Source organism: Acipenser ruthenus, chromosome 19 (assembly GCF_902713425.1).
Source record: "Acipenser ruthenus chromosome 19, fAciRut3.2 maternal haplotype, whole genome shotgun sequence".
In the NCBI taxonomy this organism is placed as follows: domain Eukaryota; kingdom Metazoa; phylum Chordata; class Actinopteri; order Acipenseriformes; family Acipenseridae; genus Acipenser; species Acipenser ruthenus.
Genome location: NC_081207.1, coordinates 25,138,334 through 25,154,568, shown reverse-complemented (window position 1 = coordinate 25,154,568; position 16,235 = coordinate 25,138,334).

The window sequence follows — 16,235 nt, the reverse complement described above, 5'->3', positions numbered from 1 at the left end:
AAACCACAGAGGTTCCTTTATCAATACATTAAATGGGTCAATTGTGAATATTGCAATATATCTCTATAACAGTTAAAATAATACAGAATTGCCCTCTACGAGTAACAGAATTTATTTTTCTAACTATAAATGAGCAATACATATGATTAATAAGAAAAGTACAGCAGGGAAATATTGTGTGGAAAATCAGGATACCATGTGAAACACATACCAAGTGCTACAAGTGGATATATGGGGGCATCACTAATGGCTGTAAACAAATGTGTTTGATACTACAGCTTGTAGGAACTAGGAGTGAAGTATCTTCAATTATACATACAGTATATACTGCTAATAACCAGTATGTTATCTTTTTGTTTAAGGATGGGGAGACAGCCTGGCAATGCCTGGAGAATGGCACATGAGTTATAGCAAGGCTCAGTGTCAGTGCCAGCTGTGTGTTTGGGGGCTCCAGAACTATCTGTGACATTTACTCTGGGGTTACAAGCCATATCATCTATTTATGATATACTGCATATTTCTTTCTCTGGGTCAAGATGATGACATAGTGAGCGCGCACACAGACATTTATGAGGACTTTAAGCTGATAAAGTGTAAGCAAGGTAGCAGTTTTTTTCCTATTATAAACATATCAGAATGTGGGGTCAGGGCCAGTGGTCACATTTGAATTGAGAGGGAGCTGAAGGCCCAGGGTCACAGGGGAGTCTTAAATAACAATTCTAGAGGAAGCAGAGAGACCTGGAGGAGCACTTCTGCAGAAAGAAGGGAGGTGCTAGGAAATCACCAGCCAAGCTTCCACAGACGGAAAACCTGTAAAAAAAATACAAATATCAAACTCAGCAGTGTTTTATGGTCTCACGATAAATATTTGCAATGTGTTGTGGAATAAGTGTTATAAAATATATTTCTTCAAACATTATAGAAGCTAGTAATCTATAATTCCAAGTATCTTTTTAACATGTGTTGCAAATTTACAAATCTTTTAGCAAATTGCTTTTGCTTTTAAAATAAATAATGATAATTTAAAAAAAAAAAACACAGTGATAAAGATGGGTCTTTTGGGGGCATTTTATGTATCATTAGCACTAAATAATTGCACACACAGCAGAGTGTTTAACTTTATGTACTGTACTGCTAAAGCTGTGTGAAAGTGGCAACATTCATTTACAGATGTATTGATTTTATTCTGACATGAAGTTAATATATCGCAGACATATCTCAGTTAAGAAACATAAACAAAAAAATTGCTTTTAAAAGGCTACATTGGCTAACTCCTATTTGCAGAAATGAAAGGAGGTTTTCTGGGACAATTGGTTCTGTTTGAGTCAGGATTTGGGTTTCAAAGCATTTCTTCTAAAGAAAAACAAGCCTGTTCCACTCTACCCCCCCCCCCCCCCCCAGCCACAGGAGTGCCACCACAACACCCCCATCACATCACCTCAAACAGCACATTGTGATTTGAATTTTAATTAGAAGCAGGGACAGTGAATGTTGTGTGCATTGTAACACTGATTGGTCAACTACATATCATGACAGAGCTGTCTGTCTGTCAGCTATATGGAAAACAATAGCAGCGTCATGGACGTGTATGCAAGGGAGTACAAAGTGACCTGTCTCTGTCTTTCTTAAAGGGGAAGGAGCAGGAACGCTCCACCAATCTCATCCTCCTGTCAGCTGAACCTCTTCGCAATATTTTTTTACTGCAAACAGAAATCAACTGATAAGAGAATTGGTTTATTTTAATGTTTTGGTGCACGTTAGCAAAAAGAAGTACTGGTACAGACCAAAAACATCTTATAGAATGAAATCATAATGTACACAATAAAGCAATCTCATTCCCAAATTCCTGGTGCTTTATATGTAATGTGAATGGGTGGTAGACTGCAGATGGAACTGGTGGTTGCCCCAGTTTGATGTTGGAATGGGAGGAGATTGAGTTTAATTGTGCACATGAAGTGTGGAGTCTTTCAGGCTTCCTGGAAACTGTTTGGCAATCATCACTGAATCCACAACTTCATTGGCTTTCTTATTTGGCGTCACTGGATCTCTGTGTCTAATGATTTCATTTAATAAATGTCTTTAACTGATTTTGTTGTCTTTTTGTCTCTTTGAAATATGGGTTGTTAGATTTTAATAGAGTCGATTATCGGAGAATCACGAAAAGGAGAAATGGTTATTCTGTCTTCAGTATCTTTGCAGGAAACAATTTCAATAAGGGATGAAGTAATGACATCTTTTGAAATGGAAAGTTTCTGTTTCAATCTCAAGTCACATCAAATATTGGGTGTGCACTGATTAGATGACACCGCAATGACAATGCAATTGTTTTATACTCAGGGGCAATGATAGAACAAGGGTAGCTACAATGTATGATCCATTGACAGATCAGCTTAAAACAGGGCCACATAGAGGGAGAAGTTTTTGACTAACCCCAGAGAAGCAGGTATAGAAAAAGCTGCGACTCATGGAAACATTATTAGTCAGGGGCTCTATATTCCCTTGCTGACATTCCTGGGGTTCAATGAATCCCTCCTGTCAATGCTTGTTGAAAAGTTGTTTTGCAGTCCAGCATTTCAAAGGCCTGCTGATGCAGAGCCAATTCTATAACTTATATTATAAGCACGAACATCAAGCTGCTCTGGAAAGCCCTCTCTGTACGTACAGACTGGAAACATGGAAACAATTCAACCTATTTGGAGAATGTTGCAGAGTCTATGGGGCAGTGGATTCTTGTGGTGAAAGGGGTAATATACCGCAATCAGATAGAGCCTTCAGACGCATGTATCTTGTTAAACCTAAATCTACACGTGTCGTGCCTGTTTTATTTTGGTGAGAGAAACCCCCTGTACCACCAGCTATTTGTGTTCTGTAAATGCAGTCAGTAATGCTAATGCACGGTCTGGCTACCTTCGTGGTTTCTTTTAAATACTGTTCATAGGATTATGTGCACAGTACTTATTTGTGAATGGAAACACTGTATTTGGTACTATAACCTCAAAAATTAAATGGTTCAATTTTGTCTAAATTAGAACTGGCTGAGGAGTTATTTCCAACCAATTGTAGGCTTCAGAGTGGACCTGCAACATAAACAGGAAATCTGGATTGCAGGACTTACACTTAGGTGGTCTAGCTCTCCTAGCAGCTACCTGCTGTGTTTACATGTTCAAGGAATACATCCTAATAAAACCCTATATGAATAGAATTTAGATCTTTTATTTAACATCATGTAATCAAAAAAACTACAAAATGATATTGCAAAAGTCTACCAGAAGCCATAATAGTAGTACAGTGTTTCATGTTAGATTTCAAAATGTCTCATTTTTTAATTTATGTCAGTTTTTTGTTAAGTATATGGAAAACTACAAAGCGGTATGTAATTCAATATGATCATGTAACATTATTCAACAGGTTTCATTCGACTTTATGAAGCCAAATGAGTTAATCCTATAGAGTGATGCAAAATGTTTAAGCCATAGCTATGCATATCAAGTGCTGGAACATACTCTGCCCTGATGTTAACATGTTCATTGTTATATTAAATGGTGTATCACAAAATCCTGCGTGATAGCAACCTGATACTATGATGTACAGTCCAATTAAATGAGTTATATATACAGTATTGTGCAACTGTATGAGAACGCCATTTATTTAAAATAGTAAGAGAAAAGGAACACATAGCCACAAACAATAAAATGCGTGAGACTTTTTAGAAGTTGTTTAAGATGCCTAATTAAAGCACAGTAAGTTTTAACATTTTCACACGAGTGTCTATTGTTTCACTGATTACTGACCGAAAATTGAAATTCTACCACCTAGAGGTTTTTATGCAGGTAGGCATATAAAGGATGTACATGATAAATGTTGAGGTGTTCTAATAAATGTGCACACTACTGTATACAGACGTGCTCAAATTTGTTGGTACCCTTACAGCTCATTGAAATAATGCTTCATTCCTCCTGAAAAGTGATGAAATTAAAAGCTATTTTATCAAGCAGCTTGATGTTCCTGTGACAACAGTTGCAAATATTATTAAGAAGTTTAAGGTCCATGGAACTGTAGCCAACCTCCCTGGGCGCGGCCGCAAGAGGAAAATCGACCCCAGAGTGAACAGAAGGATAGTGCGAATGGTAGAAAAAGAACCAAGGATAACTGCCAAAGAGATACAAGCTGAACTCCAAGGTGAATGTCCGTCAGTTTCTGATCGCACCATCCGTCACTTTTTGAGCGAAAGTGGGCTCCATGGAAGAAGACCCAGGAGGACTCCACTTTTGAAAAAAAATCATAAAAAAGCCAGACTGGAATTTGCTAAAATGCATATTGACAAGCCACAATCCTTCTGGGAGAATGTCCTTTGGACAGATGAGTCAAAACTGGAGCTTTTTGGCAAGTCACATCAGCTCTATGTTCACAGACGAAAAAATGAAGCTTTCAAAGAAAAGAACACCATACCTACAGTGAAACATGGAGGAGGCTCGGTTATGTTTTGGGGCTGCTTTGCTGTGCCTGGCACAGGGTGCCTTGAATCTGTGCAGGGCACAATGAAATCTCAAGACTATCAAGGCATTCTGGAGCGAAACGTACTGCCCAGTGTCAGAAAGCTCTGTCTCAGTCGCAGGTCATGGGTCCTCCAACAGGATAATGACCCAAAACACACAGCTAAAAGCACCCAAGAATGTATAAGAACAAAACATTAGACTATTCTGAAGTGGCCTTCTATGAGTCCTGATCTGAATCCTATCGAACATCTATGGAAAGAGCTGAAACTTGCAGTCTGGATAAGGCACCCATCAAACCTGAGACAGCTGGAGCAGTTTGCTCAGGAAGAGTGAGCCAAACTACCTGTTAACAGGTGCAGAAGTCTCATTGAGAGCTACAGAAAACGTTTGATTGCAGTGATGTGCAACAAAATATTAGGTTAGCGGTCCCATCACTTTTGTCCATGCCATTTTCATTTGTTATCTTATTTACAATATTATGTTGAATAAAAAATCAAAAGCAAAGTCTGTTTTCTATTAAATATGGAATAAACAATGGTGGATGCCAATTACTTTTGTCAGTTTCAAGTTATTTCAGAGAAAATTGTGCATTCTTCGTTTTTTGTGGAGGGGTACCAACAGGGATATAGCAGGGATGGCCACATACTAATGCTGGCCAAGTGTAACTATTTCCATAAAAGAGAAAGACGTCTCTAAAACGTTTTTGGACAGAGGGATGTGAAGCATCAGCTTAAAATTAGTAGGTGATTGATTAAACAGGATTTAATGCGTTTGAAAAAGTAGGCTGCCAAGCCTGGTTGAATAACTTTTTTTCACTGTGCTGCATGAACTTTGTATGTCTTTGGCTCTGTGTCAGGACCTGAAACATTTTAATGAATTTTAAATATTAGGTTGGTTCTTCTTGGAAAGAGTAACTTTGCAGGTAACAAGTTGATCTTAAAATTCCAGTCGATGAATTTCAGTGCGGGACTCATATAGGTATTTTTAAATGTGTGCTTATTGATGATTAATTAATGTTAGTGTTAAGTATAAATTATTGTTTCCTCATTGAATTTTATATTAAATAGTTCCCTTGAACGCTAAAAGCAATGCCCAGGCTACACAACACAAATGTCTGTGATGAATCTTTCGTAACAAAGTAGCCTATTTGGACCATAACATGTTTTAGGACCCAATACATATTGGATAATGAGTGTATCTTTACACTCCTAATACATTCTGAAGAAAAACATTTCGACTAATGCCATCCTCAGTGTCTTGCCTATGTTACAACACCGAAGAAAACATTAGCCGAAACTTCTTTTAGATTTACCTGAGGATATGCTCCTGTAAAAACTGATTATGAAAATTGCATTTATTCGATGTTTTCTTGAAGTATTTATTTTACCCCCATTTTACTGTTCAAGTTAAACTTACCAAGTTCCTGAACCCAGGCACAGGAGCCTGACCAACGAGGGCCATTGAAGCATGTTGTAGACAGTTTTACTACCTAACCTTTCTGTAATTTTTCTCTTTTCATCTGTGGTTGTTTTCTCAGTTTCTTGCTTGTTTTTAAACACTTTACAATAATGGCACCCATGTTCATCTAGGCTTCCTCTATACTTCATGAGTCACTAGGGCATTTCCAGAATCTGTTTCTAATTACACTAATATTGATGGTTGAGAACGCGCAGATTAAAATCAAGAGTTCTGTGGAGACACAGCAAACTACTGGAGTTCCCCCCTAACACTTAGCTTAGTAATAAGAGAAACAGAACTAAAATCAAAATAAATCCAGCTCTATAGTTATCCCCTGAAAAAATAAAAGTCTTTGCAGTGACAAAAGTATTTCTTATAACCTGAAGCAGGATAGTGTTGCAGTCAAGACGGTCAGCGACGGGAAAGCAAACCCAGAGTCAGAAGCTGCAGTTTTAAGTGTTGTTGTGCATGTTTATTATTCAATAACAAAAAGTTTAAAGAAAAACAGCTACTACTACTCAGGCCGGGCATTGGCCTTCTCTAAACAGGCTTGAAAACAGTACAAACCCTCGCCCAAACTCCTCTCCCCAAACAAAGGATTTCTCCTTCCTTTTATACTATGTGGCTGGGTCCTGTATGATGATCAATGATTAAATCAAGACCCAGCCACATTCCACATGTGTATTTGGCAGGGATGGAATTCATCTTCATTTCAGTCCCATTCTAAGAGCAACACAGTTAGGAGTTTAAATAAAGTGGTGGATTGCCTCCAGCTTATTCTTCCTGTTTATAAAAGTCCACAATAAAGCAAGAAATGGGGAATTTCCCTTTGGTAAAGGCATCTGTGCTATTCACCGATTGACTGCTATGTCTGAAGCCATCAGTTTGAAAATAAAAACGTGTTTGGAACGACTGATGGTCTGTGTTTGTAATAAGTGTCTAGTTCAGACTGGGTAGTATAAATACTGTTCAGAAAAGAACACTCAGTATTACTACCATTTAAGTCAGTAACTTACAAGACAAGATGAGTTGGGATAACGCACTTTCGTCAATGTGTCCAAATGACGATGGTTTTGGGTACATTTTACACATTAAAGTGGAACTCATCAAGCTTGTGAATCAATACATTTGAAAAAAAAAGGGTTTCATTGACGTACTCTGATTTCGTAAAACTGTAATAAAAAAAGAATGAAAAAGGCAGAAGTAATCTAAATAAATACAAAACAGATGGGACTTAATCTTAAACTGACGTATTATATTTCTAGCACAGTTGGACTTTGTGTTTGAATTTAAACTATAGGATCTAACAGCCATAATCTTAAAGCCTTTGCTTTAAGATATCTGGATCTGCCAACACCAGTCCTTGAGTGCCAGTTATAGTTTAGGTTTTAAACTCACAATGTACCAGAGTGTAGCACAGCATAGTGAAGGTATGGTAAAGCAAATAACAGCACAGAATAAGGACAGGAAGGGCTTCCCAAAATTGGAAATTTCAATGCCATTCCTTTCCAAACCAATATAACACCAATGATGTCAGTAATTAAAAAAGTGGTGGATAACCATAACCAGTTAATAATGTTGTTTTTCTAAAAGAAATAGAAACCAACACTAAATAATAATCATAAAAAAAAGACATCTGCAGTGTTTGCGCAATGTCTGCTGTTCGGGCCAACGGAAGCACACTAGTATCTTACAGGAGTGTAGCCCAAGGGATCGCCAGTGGATAGTACAGTATGAGGAAATCCAGACTCTGGAACACTGTGTATGTTTTTAAAAGAATCTCAGTATGTACCATTCCTATGCCAGAGGACTGCTACCAATATATTTAATTGTTTTGATCGCTTCATTCGTGTTTCTTCAAGTTACACAACAGTTACACATAATTTTCAAGATCCAATATGATGTATCAATGAAATCCTAAATATTCATATTTTTAAATGTATATTTAATTATTATTATTTATTAGCAGACGCCCTTATCCAGGGCAACTTACAATTGTTACAAGATATATTCATGAATTTCTATTTGAATATATATATATATATATATTGGGCAGCAGTGTAGAGTAGTGGTTAGGGCTATGGACTCTTGACTGGAGGGTCGTGGGTTCAATCCCCAGTGGGGGACACTGCTGCTGTACCCTTGAGCAAGGTACTTTACCTAGATTGCTCCAGTAAAAACCCAACTGTATAAATGGGTAATTGTATCTAAAAATAATGTGATATCTTCTAACAATTGTAAGTCGCCCTGGATAAGGGCGTCTGCTAAGAAATAAATAATAATAATAATAATAATAATATATACACACACACACACACACATATATATATATATATATATATATATATATATATATATATACACAGTTGTAGTCAAAAGTTTATAGCCCAATGGAAATGTATAATTATTTCTAGAAATTTCTCAAAAACAAATAATTTTTGAAAAAATCTTTTGTAGCAAAAGTTTTGCTTTTGTGGATGAGGAAGAAAAGTTACAAGAAGTAAATGTCTACAATTATTTATTTCAGCATTTTTTTTTTTTGCAAAACTCCAAAAATGCTAATTCAAAAGTATTCATACTCTTTGATGCTATGATAGTATTGTCTACAAGGTGCAGGAAATGTCAATATGATAATGCAGAACCTAATTCTAGAAAAGTCTAGAAAATGCTGGATTGTAGGTGAACATTATTAGAGAGTATAAAAGGGTTAGACATAGGATGATTGCTGTCATTACCAATAAGTCAATATGGGGAAAAGTAAAGAGCTATCTGAAGACCTTAGGTAGAACATTATTTATTGTCATAAAGATGGAGAAGGGTGCAGAAGATTTCTGAGCATTTGAGTATCCCAATTTCAACTATTGTTTCCATCATCAAGAAGTACAAGACTCATGGTGCTGTCACAACGCTCCCTCGGTCTGGAAGAAAGAAGATTCTTTCACCAAAAACAAGTAGAAGAATTGTGAGGAAGATTAATAACAATCCGAGATTGACTGCCAAAGATATTCAAAGTGAATTGGCTGCAAGCGGAACTGGAGTTTCCATTTCAACCATAGGTCCAGTATTGCATGGTGAAGGTCTCAATGGTCGAAGGCCAAGGAAAAAGCCACTCTTAGGAAAACATCACAAGGACAATCGCTTAAAGTTTGCAAAACGGCATTTGAATGATGGACATGAGTTCTGGTCAACGGTTTTGTGGAGTGATGAAACAAAAATTGAGCTATTTGGTCATGCTGATAGTCATTATGTTTGGAGAAAGTCTGGTGAGGCGTAAAAAGAAAAGAACACCATACCTACTGTCAAGTGTGGAGGTGGTAATATTCTTCAATGGGACTGTTTTTCCTCTAATGGCACAGGAAATGTAGTTCCAATACATGGTATTATATATATATATATATATATATATATATATATATATATACACACACACACACACACACACACACATACTGTGTACTGTATACATTTTTCATTCTAAGCAATTTAGATTTTTTAGAAGTTGAGGCTGCATGCTAGACTAACTGTTTGTAATGCACTTTGGTAATAACAAGCTGTATGCATTATATATTTGGAAGACAGTATTTTATTTAATTGTGCTTTTCCATGAATTCAAGAGTACACCGTTCTGAAGGAAGAAGCAGCACATGTGTGGTCTGTAAACACTGCCAATAGGTTTAGAGTTTGCAAAGAAAAAAAAAAGCACTGCTGTCCAGTAAAACTGTCAGCGATGCATGTCTTACATCTTCTTCACATGAGGATCAAACAGCTCATGGTATTGGATCCTATGCAACAGCTTACTCGAATTCCCACACCAGACCAGAACCTCTTGTAAAAATGCACTTAAAGCCTTTAAATTGAATTTCACAAGAAGCCCACCGCAAACTCACTTAGGCATGTATTTGCTGGGAACACTGCTACACCGTAGAAAACATGAACTTGGAATTTAGAATGGAGTTGCCTAACCAGCATCATCCTAGATTCTGATGACCTATCATTTGCTTTAATAAACGACTCAAGTTTAGGAATTGCCTTCTTCAGTACAGTTAGTCTGCTGAATGTGGACAATGACACAACCTTGTGTGTTACTTTAAAACCGCTGAATGTGTTTGAAATAAGGGTACATGGATTTCTGTATTTTCTTCACTCATGAGCATGGTTTGAAATAACTCACTTGATGGTTGTTCATCCATCCTCATTTGTGCCATTTTATCATCTGTCATTCTATTATTTTTAATCTGTCTTTATGTGCACAATTTCCACTGTTTATTAAATATTCAGATGATAAAGGACCAGACCGTGGGTTTGAACAGACACTTTTAAAGACTCACTTTTGGAAGACTGCTGAGGCAGAACCTAACCATTTACAACACTGTGGTGTGTGGTGCACGTCTGTATTTGGGGGCAGGAAAAGAGATACATCTGAAACATTTTGGCTTCTATCTTCATCAATGTTAACAATGATAAAGGCATAAACGTCATTCCAAATATATTAAAAAGTGGCCAAAAATATATTTAGATCTATTTCCTAGATATCATTTGGATTGATAATTACATCTTATATTTTATTCTTTCTTACTTCATATGAACTATAGCAACCAAAAAACATTTTCAGCAACTCTTTCATGACTGTTTCTTCTTCCTCCTCTCTCTTTTGTCTTCTTTTTTTGTAGGCATGCAGTTCATTAATGAGTCTGGATGGTCCCTGATGACTGCTGTCCATTCTTTCCCAAAACTCATTAACAGGATTACGGTTAGTATGACCGACTATGGGCAGGAAGCATCCAAAAACCGCAGTAAAGACAAACTCATCCCTCATTAGCATAAACAAAGGCTTTTAAACAAACATGCTGACCCGAGTTAATCTCCAGGTCAGATGAACTTAGTCATGTTTGTGTTCTTTTACAACCAAACAATGAATTCATTAAAGTATATTTTAAAATGCAAAAAAGTAACTTGACTTGACCAGTTCATGCAAATGCTTGTAAAACAAAGAGACTTTACTTACTATAGTTTTACCACTGGAACTTATTTTTTTAATCAATATCAACCCTATATTAACTATTTGATAGGACCTGGGGCAAATGGATGTAAAATAAAAGGACAATCAATTATCCATATTGAATCCAGGCCTCAACTAACCCCTGCTTTCAATATGCCCATCCCATCCCACTGGGAAAACACGAGCATCATTTAACCTTGAGCACCCCATGGACCCAGATCATCCCCGGCAGCACCCCTATTGCTGGAATAAGAGGCAGCCATGTGTGGTGCACTACTGGTCTATAACAGCTCAAGCAAACAACCTTGTCTGTGCCTGTTTGCAGCCAGCCTCTGTTACATTACAATGGGGCAGCCACAGTAATTACCCAGCTTTATTACAGCTCGGAGATGCCCTAACTGGCACACAATGCTGGCGATGCATACAGAAGAGTCTTATTTTGAGCTTTTTTTAATAATAATGTCTGGGTGAAAAATGACTAATTGGCTAACAAATAAAACGTTTCTATTTTAGAGACTGGGTGGAACAAAAAAAATAATTCATGATATAAATGACACCCACAGTCGTGATTTAGTTTTAAGAAGACAAAGAAAACAAACGATGACAGTGCTGCGGGAAGGGTCCCATGCTGTTCTTTCTTTTATTTAGATAAACAGTTGGTTATTTGTCAAATCTGAATTGTTCCATTTGGAATTCATTACATTTTTCAAATTCTACATTTTAAACTACAGGGTGGCCTACTCAGCTGTGGGCCTCCTTCCAATAAGCCCTTTTACACCCCCGCTCCAATCAAATTACACTGAGATGGAAATCCACACAACATTAACTCTAATAAACATATTCTGCTTATTTTTCTTCACCCATTGTTTGGGTTCATTTTTGGAAATCTGTAAGATTTTGTATTATAATAAAGGTGGTTATTTAACACAAGATTGTCCTGACTGAATAGCCAATTTAATTTGTGTTACAGTGAAATCACATAACTAAATATCGATTTTTTTAATTTTTTTCAATTTTATGTAATATGTAAAAACATATTAAGTCGATTTCAGGATTCCCAAATTGCCTATGATTGTTGGGTACACAGCAGTTTTGGCAGGTCTTTCCAAATCTATCCAAAATGCAAAGAATTGAAGCAACTGGAGCAGTGAAGTGTTTGTAATGTGAAACAATCAAACCATAAACCTCTAACCGCTACATTTCACAATGATTACAAAACAATGGGGTAAGAATAAGCAAGTCAAGTAGCCACAGGCCTGGTTAGTGCCTTGACTCTCAGGATGGCATGAGCTGAAACATTACCACTTGGCTTTTCAACACATGCGTTTTTTTTCAGACACTTTGAAAATAGGCTGCTTAGTTTCTTATCCTTTTACCTTTTAAAATTATGACTAGGAGTTTGAATGTTCAGCAATGGAAACAGCAAGTGTAGAAGTTCTACGAATATTGTACGCCTTGTTCTGTAACAAGATGTCTGAACATTATGTGGTTGAGCAATCAAACTAAATCAAACCAGAGCTCCTGTCATTAGCCGGATTATTTCCCTCTGGCTGCTCCCTTCAGGTGTCAGGTGCTCCCCTTGATGGGAGCCAAGTCTCATTTTTTATTTATTTGGTTTTCATTTTCATCTTTCTGGCAACGCTAGATCTGACTTATTCCTGACCCTTCTAGTCCCTCAGCGGATATTTATTGCCAAAAAGGAATAAACTATGTTATCTCAAAGTAAAATTAGGAAGTTTTACTTTGAGATAACAAGTTCTCTCGGTGCATGTGGCAATGTGCCCCGTCCCTGTGTGCATTTGTATGTTGCGTGCGTGTGTTAATGTTGGTGTATAGATTGGTACACGGGATATAAACGGGTCTGTGTTTCACGTATATTTAAAAAGTGTAGATTTGTATTTAGGCACGAGGAGAGCACAAATCACTTCACGTGCTGGTTAAATGTAATATGTGAGCACGGGGTTGCACAGAATTAATTCACGTGCTGGGATTCAAGTGAATAATTAATTAGTAATTGAATCCCAGCACAACAGTATATATAGAGACACGTAGCATGCAGTCGGGGTTGGGTGTTCGGTGAGTGGAGAACGGGATTGGAGCGGAGGGTAAATGTTAAGAAGAAGAAGAAAGAAGAAGAAGAAGAAGAAGAAGAAGAAGAAGAAGAAGAAAAGAAGAAGAAGAAAGAAGAAGAAGAAGAAGAAGAAGAAGAAGAAGAAGAAGAAGAAAGAAGAGAGAAGAAGAAGAAGAAGAAGAAGAAGAAGAAAGAAGAAGAAGAAGAAGAAGAAGAAGAAGAAGAAGAAGAAGAAGAAGAAGAAGAAGAAGAAGAAGAAGAAGAAGAAGAAGAAGAAGAAGAAGAAGAAGAAGAAGAAGAAGAAGAAGAAGAAGAAGAAGAAGAAGAAGAAGAAGAAGAAGAAGAAGAAGAAGAAGAAGAAGAAGAAGAAGAAGAAGAAGAAGAAGAAGAAGAAGAAGAAGAAGAAGAAGAAGAAAGAAGAAGAGAAGACGAAGAAGAAGAAGAAGAAGAAGAAGAAGAAGAAGAAGAAGAAGAAGAAGAAGAAGAAGAAGAAGAAGAAGAAGAAGAAGAAGAAGAAGAAGAAGAAGAAGAAGAAGAAGAAGAAGAAGAAGAAGAAGAAGAAGAAGAAGAAGAAGAAGAAGAAGAAGAAGAAGAAGAAGAAGAAGAAGAAGAAGAAGAAGAAGAGAAGAAGAAGAAGAAGAAGAAGGAAGAAGAAGAAGAAGAAGAAGAAGAAGAAGAAGAAGAAGAAGAAGAAGAAGAAGAAGAAGAAGAAAAAGAAGAAGAGAAGAAGAAGAAGGAAGAAGAAGAAGAAGAAAGAAGAAGAAGAAGAAGAAGAAGAAGAAGAAGAAGAAGAAGAAGAAATAATCTGCTCACCGTGTTGTGTTCGTCTGTCCGGCACCGTCTGTTTAGTGTTTAGTACGTTTTGTTTGTCTTTTTATTTTGGCGTGTAGTGCCGTGTCCCGTGTTTTTGTCTGTTAAACCCTTTTATTTTCTGTGCTGTTTAATTAAATGCTGAGCGCAATCACGCGCTCAGCTTTACCAAAACCCCATCTCTCTGTTTATTTACTCCCTGCTTCTGGTCTGACGCCACCCACTCCGGCCGTCTTTGTGACAGTGCACTATTAAAAGATACATATATGGTACATTTTAGTGCACTAAATGCTTTTTTGTATTGGAACATTTCTGACTTTCAACTCATGGGGTGCGTCCACTTGTTACTGGACTTGCAGTTCAAAATCCATTATGAAAGATCAACACAACATTGGATAATTAAAATTAGTTAATTTGCGACTGGAATTAACAACCCATCAATGAATGGAGTGTACATATGTTGAAAATAACAAACTTAATTGTTTTTTTTTACATCATCCAAACTTACACACACACTGCTGTGCAAAAGCAACATGTCTAAGATTTTTGCACAGCAGTGTACATTTTATTTAGTGGGTTGTACAATGACTGTCGCGGGTCTGCAGGTTTCAATGTCAATTTGCGGGTCACTTGGAAGAATCAAATATCTATATGACCTTTCATAGTTTCGTAGTTGTTGTTCATAGATTGGCCAGTAGAGGGAGACAGCGTGTGAGGAAGGCCTGGTGTCAGGATCTTTGCTATTCTATACTTCTGTGACAAATCTGCACCATCCCCAGTCTCAAGAGGCTTTTGTTCATCCTTTAAACCCCTGTACGTTAAAGCAAAAGGATAGAATTTAGGACAAAAACAGCTGGAATTAACTGGGCATGGCTGCAAACCAACAGAAAGAGAGAAGTGGCCAGCTGAGAATTTCACTGGGGAGACTGATCAAGGAAGTTTGAAAAATGTGTTTTTCAGCACCTTCAACAACACTGTCTGCCCATGGTTTTTTTTTTGTTTTTTTTTCTTCCTGTAATTACAGTTAAGGAATTTCTGGGAAATAAAGAGATTTTGGCTCAGTCTGTATTCATCTTACAAAAGCATAATTACTGCAGGCGTCAGAGATGACAGAGTCTGGAATTGCCATGTGTTAATGATGCTTTGCAATACTGTTCCTGACATCAGTGTCCACATAGCTGTAACAGCACAGCCAGTCCTAAAGGTGTAGCCATACCAAAACTGAACTCGTCCATACTTTATCAAATAAATAAAGTGGCCAAGAAGTGTATATATCAAAAACAAAAACTAAAAAAACTACAGGCTAAAATAGTCTAATAATATTTGCTTTGACTTTCTGTGTTTTGTTTTTTTGATTAACAAATTATCACAAACACTATAACAATGACCAAAGAAAAAAGGGTCTTTTACAGTTACAGCATAATATAACATACTGTACAGGCATCGCTGGACAGCTGTTTGAGTAAGTGAACAGCATACAGGATAAGATAGGCCATGAAGTTTAGGATCAGAGCCTGTCATTTCCATTTGAAACCAAGACCTTTTCCTTTTTGTATTTTTTTTTATTTCTCTCTTCATAACGGTCACTACAAAACATCTGTTATTATTTATCCTGAAAGCTGGTTTACAAATGAGAGCAGAGAAATGGTTATCCTGTTTTGTTTTAAAACCTGTGGGGTTTTAAAATCCCAATACCGAATAAAAACGGAGACAATTCGTTTTTTTTTTTTTTCTGTTGTGACCAAAGATACATAGGGTAAGGCAATATAACATAACATTAAGACACTATACATTTTGATAGCAATAATATATAGTTCAGTTTTAACATCCTAAGGAAATAATATGAAGATACTATAGTTAAAATAGTATCTGAACTCCAGTTTCCCTAACACCTCTGTTATCCAGACTCCCTGTTAACATATAGTCTAGTTATGTTCCATTATCACAGCAAACTCCCCAAAACAGGTTAAGAGACCTGACTTGAGCTCACTTGAGCTCATCAGATGTGCCAGAGCCGATGCAGAGCTCCCTATGGAACCCATAGGGAAGATTGGCAACGTCACAAAGCCAGGAATCTGCGCTCCCTTGACTGTATGACGGATCCCGCAAAACAACGCCAGGACCCCCCAGATTAATAGATATCCGGATATTCTCAGATGATCAAAATAGACACTGTTGTGTCATGCACAAACCATCTCTTGTGTTTGCAGTACCGGGCAGTACTGTACATTATACATAAAGGTGCATAAGACAAGATTTATATGTTAGGAATTCCTTATTCCTAATTTTACTGTAATAATTTGATACTCCAACTCAATTGATTTAATTAATAGGGTCTGGATACCAAGGGAATGTTTGCATGCAGGTTAAATGCAGGTGAGAGATTGTGACAGTGAAGAGA